Raw genomic sequence first — 10,709 nt, forward strand, 5'->3', positions numbered from 1 at the left:
AACGTAAGAATTCTGAAATCAACCTCCTTGTAAGTATACAGGTCTAAACAAACACACTCTTACATCAGTCCCATTTCCTCCTATATCTATATATGAGAATGATTTTCATTATCCAGATCACATGTATTTGCCAAAGGAATTATAAAGAAATGACTGATTAGTTTTTTTTTGAGGGGTAAACAAAATGACTGATTAGTTACTACCAGCTAGCACATGTGGCCCATTCCCGCAAAACAAAAAAAAAAACACATGTGGCCCATGACGCCCATCTAAAGCTAGAGGCCCGAAATAAACCCTGCCCTAAACCTCCTCCGCCGCCGAAGAAGGGTCGACCAAGAAGAAGAAACCCTCAATCAAACAAATCAAAAAAGAAAAGAAGAAGCGAGCGAGGGGCAGAATCAGCAATGGCGGGCGGTGGGCTGTCCGGCGGCGCGGCCGCGTTCTGGGCGACAAGAGCGCTGGAGGTGGTGAAGCGGAACGACTCCCCGGGGTTGTTGTGGAAGCGGATCAAGCTCACCACCACCCGCAAGAACAACGCCAAGAAACGCCTAAAGCGCCTCTGGCAGGTAACATCAGGATCCATTCGACCCCCTCCTTATCTTTCCTCTCCTTTCCACCGGATGTTATCTTTTGTACCCGGCGCGAGTTTGTTTATTGCAACAATCTGGGGATGGTTTCTTTGCCTCCCCGATTCATTTGTGTTTCGTGTGATGTGGTCGGTCTTACTCACCTAGTCACCTAAATCGTTTGTTGCAGCCTAAGGATTTCTTAGACAGAGTTGACGTTTCTTCTCTTTGAACTTGCAAACTTCATTGCTCATATGTGTAGAGGGGTGAAAGGTTAAGGTGAGTAATAAAGTTCTGCGGAGCTTCATATTATGCTCACAGAGGACCCCGTTAACTGGAAGTGTTGTCGTCACTTGCGAGTTATTTTATTCAATGATCTGTGTGAAGAATAAGCTGTGAAACAGAATGGGGGAGCGCAAATATCACTTCAGCAAGAGGATGATGCTGGGTACAGACTATTAATTTTATGTCTGGGGATTCTAGACTTGTCTGTGGGTCAGGGCTTGGCACGGTGGAACTTATTAGACAAAGCACACGCAAGTGTTGATTGCCCATTCCTTGTGTTTGCCACCAGGATTAATTTTATCCAAATAGGTAAAGCACTATCTCCACATGATTTTTATATTACCTTGAAATTTAGAGCAATGAACTATACAAAATAGTAAGGAGAAACCTAGGTGCCGTTTGGAACGAAGGAATCCCAAAATATAGGAGTAGGAAAAAAATTTAGGGATTGAGTTTTCTATCTTGTGGGTTTGAAGAAACGGAAAACACAGGAATTTCGCAAAGTTGATGTGTGGATGCCATATACGAAATTTGTAGGAATCTTTTGCTGATTGTAGAGGGAGTGAAAGACTCATCTTGCCTTGCACTTCTCAGACAAATTTTAACATGAGGTTGGAATTTATGTTTAGAATCCTCCAAAATATAGAGAAAGGAAAGTTTCCTATAGGAATTCATAGGCCCATTCCTACAATCCAAAGGGCTGCGGATAGTAAGTGAAATTACTAAAGTCCCAACAGTGTGAATACCACACAATTGGACCCCTCTTGGTCTAAGTATGGGACAGAGAGCCCAAGTGGAGCGCCATCGACCAAGGTGGTACCATTTCCGTAAGACGAATAAGAAATCCATGCGGGACACGTAGGAAGTGATCAATGGGCTGGGCACCAACGCGGTCCTAACTTCTGCCCTAGCACGACGAACACACTGACATGAATATCGCCTTACCGGAGCTATATAAAGGCGCCAGGGACACCGCAGGAAGGACTAGCAATCTAGAGCCATCAAACCCTAACTATTATGACACTTAACGCCCAAATTGGCACTTCAATCTCGTTGAGTTCTCCCAACTCAACAAGAATCCCCCTCCCCATTGTAATCAGTTCTGTACTTCCCATTGCGCCCCCCTCTCGACTTGTGTTCTAGATCCCTGGTGACCTGATGTTTCCCATGACTATAAATCCACATACAAGGTCCTATACCGTTGGTATGACTTGAAAAAAAAACGACAGCTAGCATTGACAATGGGGCTGTCTTGACATCAGATTGGATCTGTCCATGTTCTTCATTAGTGCGATCGCTGTTCGTCGAGAGCTCTTTGGAAGGAAAAGCTCAGGGGCTTACCGTGGTAAGGCGCACTCGATGACCACATGTGAAGGAGGTTGCCTGATATGACGAAGATGGTCGAGATGAGCTAGGCTATCCATCTTGGGTGTCAATCAACACCATCAATAGACGAGATGTCGGCGAGATGAGGGGTTGGACAAGTCCATGCACGATGTGATACGAAGAAGGATTTCCATTGCCTGGCGGAATCTTAGGAATCTCAGGACAAGGTAAAGCCTGAAGGGCCAATGGTAGGACTGGACCCCATGGCACGTCAGGTATATATGGATGCGATGGTCTACTGCTATACCCAATAGCAATGAGAGTGACGATGGACACAATGGAAGCTTGTGGACTGCCATCATGATTCCCGAGGACCAAAGTGAGTATTGACAGCCCATGCCAGCGCTAGCGCTCGATCAAAACCCGACAGGATAAAATTGGCGAAGCTCTTCGAAAAGGTGCCCTTACCGATGATATTTGTGGATCCCACTTAACGATTGAGGGATAGGACAAGCTCCATGCGCGAAATCCGGTGATCGAAAGTCGAGGCTGTTACAGGATAAACAATGAGCAAGCAATTGAAATCCATGCGAAGTCGTTGCTGAACACCTCCAAGGTATGGTATGAGTTTCATCAGACCAAGAATCATGGCATGATCGAGTGTTGCGTATGAAAGAGGCATGTGAGTGGATACAAGCCTTAGTAAGGGAGGACAAGCAAGATGACGAGAACGAGTTTGTACGCTTTAAGGGGATGACAGTCCAACTACTGACGTGTAAGGTAAACTAAGGCCCTTAGAACGCCGATATGGCTCGAAATGGAATCCCAATAAAAGAAAGCAAGAGCGAGTATATCGTCGGAATGTATCGAACCATGAGTATTAAGGAGGCATCTTGGGTTCTCTTCCGTCGACTCGATAGAGCGTGGCAACTTCAACATGCGTTACCGGCATGTCATGTTGAAAGGCAAGACAAGTGCTAGAGACAAGGTGCAAATAATCATCTCGTCATTCCCATGACACCACTGATTGTGTTTGATTTGCTAGGTGATCAAATAAGTACACCATGAAACTTATTTTGGAGCAAAACCCAACCTACAAAAGTGCAGCTGAGCTTCACCAGTGATGATGTTCTTGAGGGACACTTTATAGTTGCCCTGACGATAAAAATTGCAAAGTTGCACAAGATCTTCCCAACCACTGAAGCCCACTACAATTTGTTGCCAATAGAGACACTTGGGAAGATAGAGTCTTACTCAACGCAATCATCCAAACCATCAAACTTCTTGAGGGAATCATACCACAAAAACATATCAACTCGAGGTCACATTGCACCTCCCATCATCATTGGCAACATCAAGTTCTTGGAAAGAGTGGCGAGTCTTTGAAATTGTGATCTAAATATGACGTACGATGTGGTGTTGGGCTACCACAATTGTGATAGTTTGAGACAACAGTCCATCATGTGAAGAACTCCTAGTGATTCTCGGACCACACGTCCCAATCATGGCCGCGAATCCTTGAAGGAACCTAGCTACCTCGGGGGCAGCATGAACAAGATGACGACAAGGGGTGGACTTGTACAACGCAGTAAGCTCAACTAAGAGGAGGATCGACGAGGGACCATACTCGCGTCAGGGGTTGACAAATGTTGTTACAACTCCTACCCAAAGGGTCTAGTGAAATAGGGACTTGACGGCTCCCATGTATCCGCGGCTGCAGTCGTGCCGACCTCTGTTTTTAAGGCGTCCGTAAGGCGTCGCTTAGGCGACGCCTAGGCGTCAGGGCGCCCTCCAGGCTCAGGGCGTCGGCCTTGCCTTAGACAGTCGTGTAAGGCGTCCGCCTTAGGCTGTAAGGCGTCTGAAGCGTCCGCCTTAGCGCCGCCTTGCACGCCTCAGACCAAATCGGACGCCTTAGCTTGTCAGGCAGGGAAACAGAGATTGCAGGCGGGAAAACTGACCTGGGCGGGAACACAGGCGCGGGAAACATTGGTTCAGGTGCGACCAGTTATGAGAAGGGGAAAGAGAGAGTGAATCGACGCGAGAGGTCTCTCCTGTCTCCTCCCTGGACCATTGACGGAGGCTTCCTCCTCAGATCTGCGGCAGCCGCCAGCCTCCTCCCTCCGGCCACAGTTCCTCCCCCTCCTCTCTGGCTGCAGCTCCTCCCCATCCTCCTCTGGCGCAACCCTCTTCCAGCAGATCAGCACCACATCAAGGTATGAATTCAGCCCTCTCTTCTCCCCCTTTCCCCCTCTCCTCTTTCTTCCATCCAGCAGTGTAGCTTGCCATGCTTGCCTGTTCTGTTATGCACAGCTCCTCTACTAACTGTTAGGTGCTGCCTCTCTTATGCACAACAGTGTAGCTAGATGTGCTTGCCCGCTCCTCATCTGCATCTGTTTCTTCCCAGATCTGCTTCTCCACCCACAAGGCAGCAGCCCCACCACTGCTTCTCTCCTTCCCCATGCTTGATCTGGCTGCTCTAGTGATTTGGCTCTTCTCTCTTTTTCTTTGACAGTAGCCAGGTGTACCTGCTCTGATGGATCTAGCCAATGATCCTAGGAGAAGAGCTACATCAGATGATCCAGCCTGGAAGTATGGGTTCTGGCCAGATTTAGAGAGGAAAGATTTACTCCAGTGTACATTGTGTGGCAAGATAGTCCATGGTGGAGTGAGAAGGCTAAAGCAGCACTTTTCTGGGGGTTCCAGTGATGCGGATAAGTGTCCCGAGGCATCCATGGAGATTAGGATAGAGATGCACAATTCCTTAAACACTAGAAAGTTTAAAGCTATGGAGCGATATATTGATGAGGAGGATGAAGCTGAACTTCAAAGGCGCCGTTCTGTCATATACACAAGATGATTTGAGGCCTATGCTTTGGTAACAGTTTATATGTTAATGTTAGTTGTTAAATCTCCTAATTGGTGGCCATCTATTATATATGTATGTATAATTTATTAAGTTAATGCTAGTTGTTAAATCTCCTAATTGGCTGCCATATATTATATATGCACGTGTCTAAGGCGTCCTCGCCTTACGCTTTAGCGCTTAGGCGGTGAGGCGCCCCCCCAGCGCCTTGCCTCGCCTTACCGCCTTAAAAACATAGGTGCCGACGTTGAACAGACATCCTATAACTCCTTAAAGGAATGACGACTATCGCCATAACTACCTAAGGTTTTGTCGTTCTCATTGTATCCTTTAATAATATAGTAAAATTTTAATCGCCTAGTCATTTTGTCATTAAAATATCTTGGCGTTCTAGAAATTGCAATTTTGTGTCTTCAACACATCTCTCTATGGCGTTAAGGAGTGTTTGGCATCCCTTTATAACTCCTCGCTGGGTCATAGGGTAGAACTAAGGGATTAAGGTCCCATTGTAACAATAAACCACACCATTACCTTGTCTTTGGATTGCCTATCTGAGTTGAGTCAACCCGCATAATCAGCCAGGGGCTAATAGGAGGGGCATAGTTGCCGAGTTCCCGGATGGGTCGAGGGACATGAATGAGGGTCAACGATCGCCGGTGGCCAGACAAAGGGATCGATTGGGGTACACATCTTTAGAATAACAAATTGATAGTCCGAACATGGCCTAAATAATTTAGGGATGATGGGGTGACCTGCATTGTGGTGGATTAACTAATTAATTAGCATAATATCACCAGTTAGTTTCCCAATTACATCCCTTAATTAAATAAGGAACAGTCTTTACCTAGGTGAGCTATACATGGAAACATGGAATTACTTGTTTTTCAATAAAAATAGGAAACGATATAATCAAATTCCAATTTGCTTCCAGCCTGATTCGTATGAAGGTGATGGAGACATGGAAGCAATGAGCCTACGCTGCCTCGACCTAGTCCATCGCCCTAGGTTCCTGGGGTCGAGAATGGGTCTTGTTCCTTTTGTCAACTCGCGTTGTCCTGCCCCTCGATCTGGGTCGACAACGTGGGAGCAGGGGACGTGGCATCGTTCTGCGGTTTCGTCTATTGTGCAAAGGCGCAATTGTGTGGGATGCAACAACTCTAAACGTGGAAAATTTTAGAACACCTCGAAGTACGTTCTTGATGTGTTGTACTTGTATTGATCTCCTCGCATCAGAACCCTGTGGTGCATGGGAATGGTAACCATCTTCTTTCCAGGAGTACAACCTTGGTCCCTACCTTGTGGCACTTCACGATCGCACGATGCCTTGTAATATTTGGTTCATCTTCACTACATGACAATGAGAACATGCTACGAGAATCAACATATATAGGGGCAACAACTAAAATTGTTGAGAACACTTTAACATAACATTGAGTTTACAAATAACTGTTTTTAGCACCCGCATGAATGGGGTACAACTCAAGCCAGCAACGTGGGTCTTATCCATGGGTAACACGATTAGCCATGGGCAGGGAGTTCGTGCCTTTGGTTCACCTGATTTTCTAAGACGCGGGGTCTTGGTATAAAAAGACCCTTACCTAGTGACCCTGCCTCACACTATTTTCGTATGCTACACACAACCCACTTCTGCCCTTTCCTACCATTCATTTGTTGTATGGGTGCATCCCTTTATCAACTCACATCCCATTTTTTTAGTAGTTCACATAGCCGAAAACCCCACTAAGTAGTACTAGCACATCACTTGGTAGTACGCTAGTGGTAGTAGGTCGGCAGTGCTCTTTTGTCTTTCTATCAACCCATGGAAATATGACTACTGCACAGGCTTGCGCACTCGCTTAAGATATCAAGGAAGGGAGCACCAACAAGGCTAAATATAGCAAAGTTCGTTGGTGTTTGCTCTATGTGCATGCCTGATGGGTGCTTGATCGGGTTAGTGTCATGTTTTGGCATCGGTCCGACTTTAGACCCATGGGTAGGGTCGCAGGTGAGCGCTCTGCCTTTAGTTCGAGCATGGATCTGGTTTGTTTTGACCCGATCAAACCCGACCCTATTGTGATGTAGGGCAAAGCCCTAGGTGGCCCAATCTTTCACAATTTGGAGGTGGAAGAGAAGAACTTGAGGAACACAAGGATGAACTCTCAAGCAAGATCCAAATCACCCATCTACTCTCAAAGCAAACCACACAAGATACAAGATCCAATCACAACCAAAAGAGGGTAACAAGGGTAGGTTTCTCCCAATCCACTAGGGAGGTGGGGGCTTGAATCCAAGATGGATCTTCTCCACAAGGGAGGCCTTGATAATCCCTTGGGATTCTTCTCCAATTTGAGACCTAGATGAGCAAAGCCCTCTTTAGTTTTGTTTAATATACACTGCTAGCCCTAATTCGAAGTCTAGGCATGGAATATATAGTCTAGGGGGTAGAAAGGGATACATGGCCTGTGGCCCTACTCACTGCGCGCAGGCAGGCCGGTAGTACTGGTGACCGGTAGTTTTGGGGTCATGACTGGCAGTTCTGTTGTCCTCAAGGCTTGCACGCGCTAGGGCTGTCCGGGCCGGAAGTATTGGCTCCTGGGCGCTGGTGCCGCCAAGGCCGGTAGTTTCAGTAATATGGAAATAGCTAGTAGTTCTGGGCTGGTGCCAGTGAAGTGCCGGCCCAAAACAGTAGCTTGACACTGCGGGGGCTGTGGAGGCACACAGTAGGTCCGGAAGCACCGTGGGGCCGGTAGTATTGGGGTGGGGCTCGGTAGTACCGTGGTCTTCAGAACCTTTCTCCTTCTCTTCTTTGTGCTCCTCTTCCGTCATGGCTTGGCCTTGTTCCCTAGCTTCTCCATGGTCGCTTCCTTGGTACCTGAGTATGCATAGGGTTTCCGCTTGAGTTAGTAGCCATGTCTCATGTGAAGTGAAAGGTAGTTTAAAGAGGAGCAAGTTAACCTTGTTTTCAATGGCACATGCGCATGCTCTAGTCATCGGCCCACTTGGCGCTTGGGGTGTTGGTGTAGAGTCCACGGTGATGTCCATGTGGTGCTCCGCACCATATCGCGAGCTTGAGGCACAACCAGAGGTTGTAGAGTATTCTTAGCCACAAACTCTTTAGCAGGAGCAAGCCAGGGCGCTAGTCATGGGTCGTCCTTGTCCTCGACAACCTTGATACTTGATCATTTACCCTCAAACACATCCTTTGGAAGCTCGCAGATGCCGGATGAGATCTTCGCCAAGGCCAGTGCCACCACTGAGATAACCATTCTCTTCACCTCCAAGACTTGTGTCGTCCACACCTCCTCTAGGAACTAAGGGATGTAGACCTCTATCTTCGTGTTGAGTGTGGGCTAGGTCTTGGCGGTAGGATCTACAAATGGACGGTCGTTGGAGTCGCGGACTCTGTTTGTAAAGCGTCGCTAAAGCGTCGCTTAAGCGACGCTTTAGCGTCAGAGCGCCCTCGAGGCTCAAGGCGTCCAAGTCACTTTAGCTCTGTGTCTAAGGCGTCCGCTTTAGAGTTTAGAGCGTCTGAAACGTCCGCTTAGGCGTCCTGGAGGGCGCTTTAGCACATACAGGACGCTTTAGACATGCCAGGCAGGGGAACACAGTTTTTAGGCGGGAAAGCTGGTCTGGGCAGGAACAAAAGGGCGGGAAACTGGGCTCACATGTGAATAGTAAGAGGAGGGAAAAGAGGGACCAAAACGTGCAGCTCCTGCTCCTCCCCCACCACTCCTCTGGCTCTCTCCTCTCTCCTCTAGCAGCAGCCCCCTCTCCAGATCTGGACCAGCTTCCTCCTCTCCGGCCACAACTCCTCCCCCTCCTCCTCTTCGGCTGCAGCTCCTCCCCTCCTCCTCTATTATGTGGACGTTTTAGTGCTATTCTAGTAGTAGACTAGTAGTCCAGTACTTTAGTCTAGTTTGTTGTGTCTATGAATCAGTATCTTACTATGGTTATCTATCCTAAATTCCTACTGCCCATTAGCTTCAGATCAGTCTAAAGCGTCGCCTCGCTTTATGCTTTACCGCTTAAGCAGTGAGGCGCCCCCCCAGCGCCTCGCTTCGCTTTACCGCTTTAAAAACATAGGTCGCGGATGTAGTCAAGAACAACATAGACCTTCAAGCCGGTGAATTATGAAGCTTCAACCTTCTTTTCAGGATCCTCATTTGGTCCATGGCAGGGCCTGTTTCTTCTGTGGCAGTGTGGGCTTCCTTATTGGTGACGACGACGACCTTCGTGGCGGCTCTGAACTTCTCGATGACCTCCACCTACTGCATGGCCAAGTCGCGCTCTCTGCCCGTTTTCTCGAGTTTGGTGGCTAGCTGGGCGGAGTGGCGCCGAAGCTTTGAGTTGATAAGTTTGGGGGCTGGTTGGAGATAGTTAACCGGAGACACATTGATGAGAAGAACAAAAAATGATTAAAAGGTGAAATTCATGTTTTCTCAGGAAAAATTCAGCTCTAATCATGAGGAACTCCATCAGTTCCCGCCACCACGCATCGCGAGAATCCATGGCCAGTCCAATGCTCCTTGTGGGGATAAAGATGCGGAGGTCAATGGCTGGAGCTGGAGGCACCAACAGCTGAAGAGCTCCGACCGACTATGTTCTTGAGGAGTTGACGAGGATGCTAAGGCCGAATGAAGTGCACAAGGTCCGCTCGGGAGATGAGACGAAGGATTATGGGAGATTTACTATGTTCCTCCTTGCTAAGTGACTTCTACTCTACCACGACATTGTTTTGAACTCTGAAGATCGTATGTTGGTTGATGCACCTGTATTCATGCATAGATCGAGGAGGCGCGTGCATCTCTACCAAGGTCGTGGCCCGAGGAAAGTGGAGGACATGTTGGCAAATCAAAAACGTCACAATGCTAGTCCAGATCGCATCACCATCCGTAGTTATTGCATGTCCATTGTGTTGAAGACGTCACCATGACGCGTGTTTAAGATTTTGTCCAAGCCGTTCAAGAAAATGGATATGCGACCTTCGGGACGACAAAGACCAGGATTTCTGACTATTGAAGATTGAAGAAGGCATCGAATCTCTACATCGACCTTTTTCACGTACCGAGCTCTAGCACGAATACTAATGGGCGTTTTGTCGATAGTAAGTGAAATTACTAAAGGCCTAGTGTTTTTTCATTTGCGGGTGAAAGGCCTAGTGTTGTGAATACCGTACAATTGGACCCCTCTGGGCCTAAGTTTTGCTAAATACCAGGGGTCTGTTCAGGGTTCCAAACTTAGTGGCAACTAAACACGAGAACCTACCCACCTTTGTGTGTCGGTTTTGGGTACATGTACCCTTTGTTGAAGGTCGTTCGAGCTACATATGCCAGGGAGCACAAGTTTAGTGCCATCAACCATTGGGGTACCCTTCCATAAGATGAATAAGGAATCCCTATTGGACACCTATGAAGCGACTAACGGATTGGACACCAACTCGGTCCAAATTCATGCCCCAGCACGATGAACACACCGACATGAAGACTACCATAACAGAGCTATATAAAGGGGCCATGGACCCCACAGGAAGTACTACATAATCTGGAACCATCAAACCCTAGCGATTGCACACTTAGTACCCAAATCGGTACTTGGATCTCATCAAGTTCTCCCAACTCTGTACTCGATTGTGTACTTCCCATGAATATATAATGACAATGAGGAACGCA

General features: G+C 47.6%; 1 long non-coding RNA gene across 1 annotated transcript in view; it reads left to right on the forward strand.

Annotated features, from left to right (window-relative positions):
- Positions 1–263: 263 nt before the first annotated feature.
- The window catches only part of LOC123137337 (uncharacterized), a 16,647-nt gene continuing 6,201 nt past the window's right edge, over positions 264–10,709 (forward strand). Inside the window, exon 1 of the long non-coding RNA XR_006468073.1 lies at positions 264–566. This is a non-coding gene — a long non-coding RNA (uncharacterized lncRNA). The remainder of the gene's footprint in view (positions 567–10,709) is intronic.

This window comes from Triticum aestivum, chromosome 6B, assembly GCF_018294505.1.
Source record: "Triticum aestivum cultivar Chinese Spring chromosome 6B, IWGSC CS RefSeq v2.1, whole genome shotgun sequence".
NCBI lineage: Eukaryota > Viridiplantae > Streptophyta > Magnoliopsida > Poales > Poaceae > Triticum > Triticum aestivum.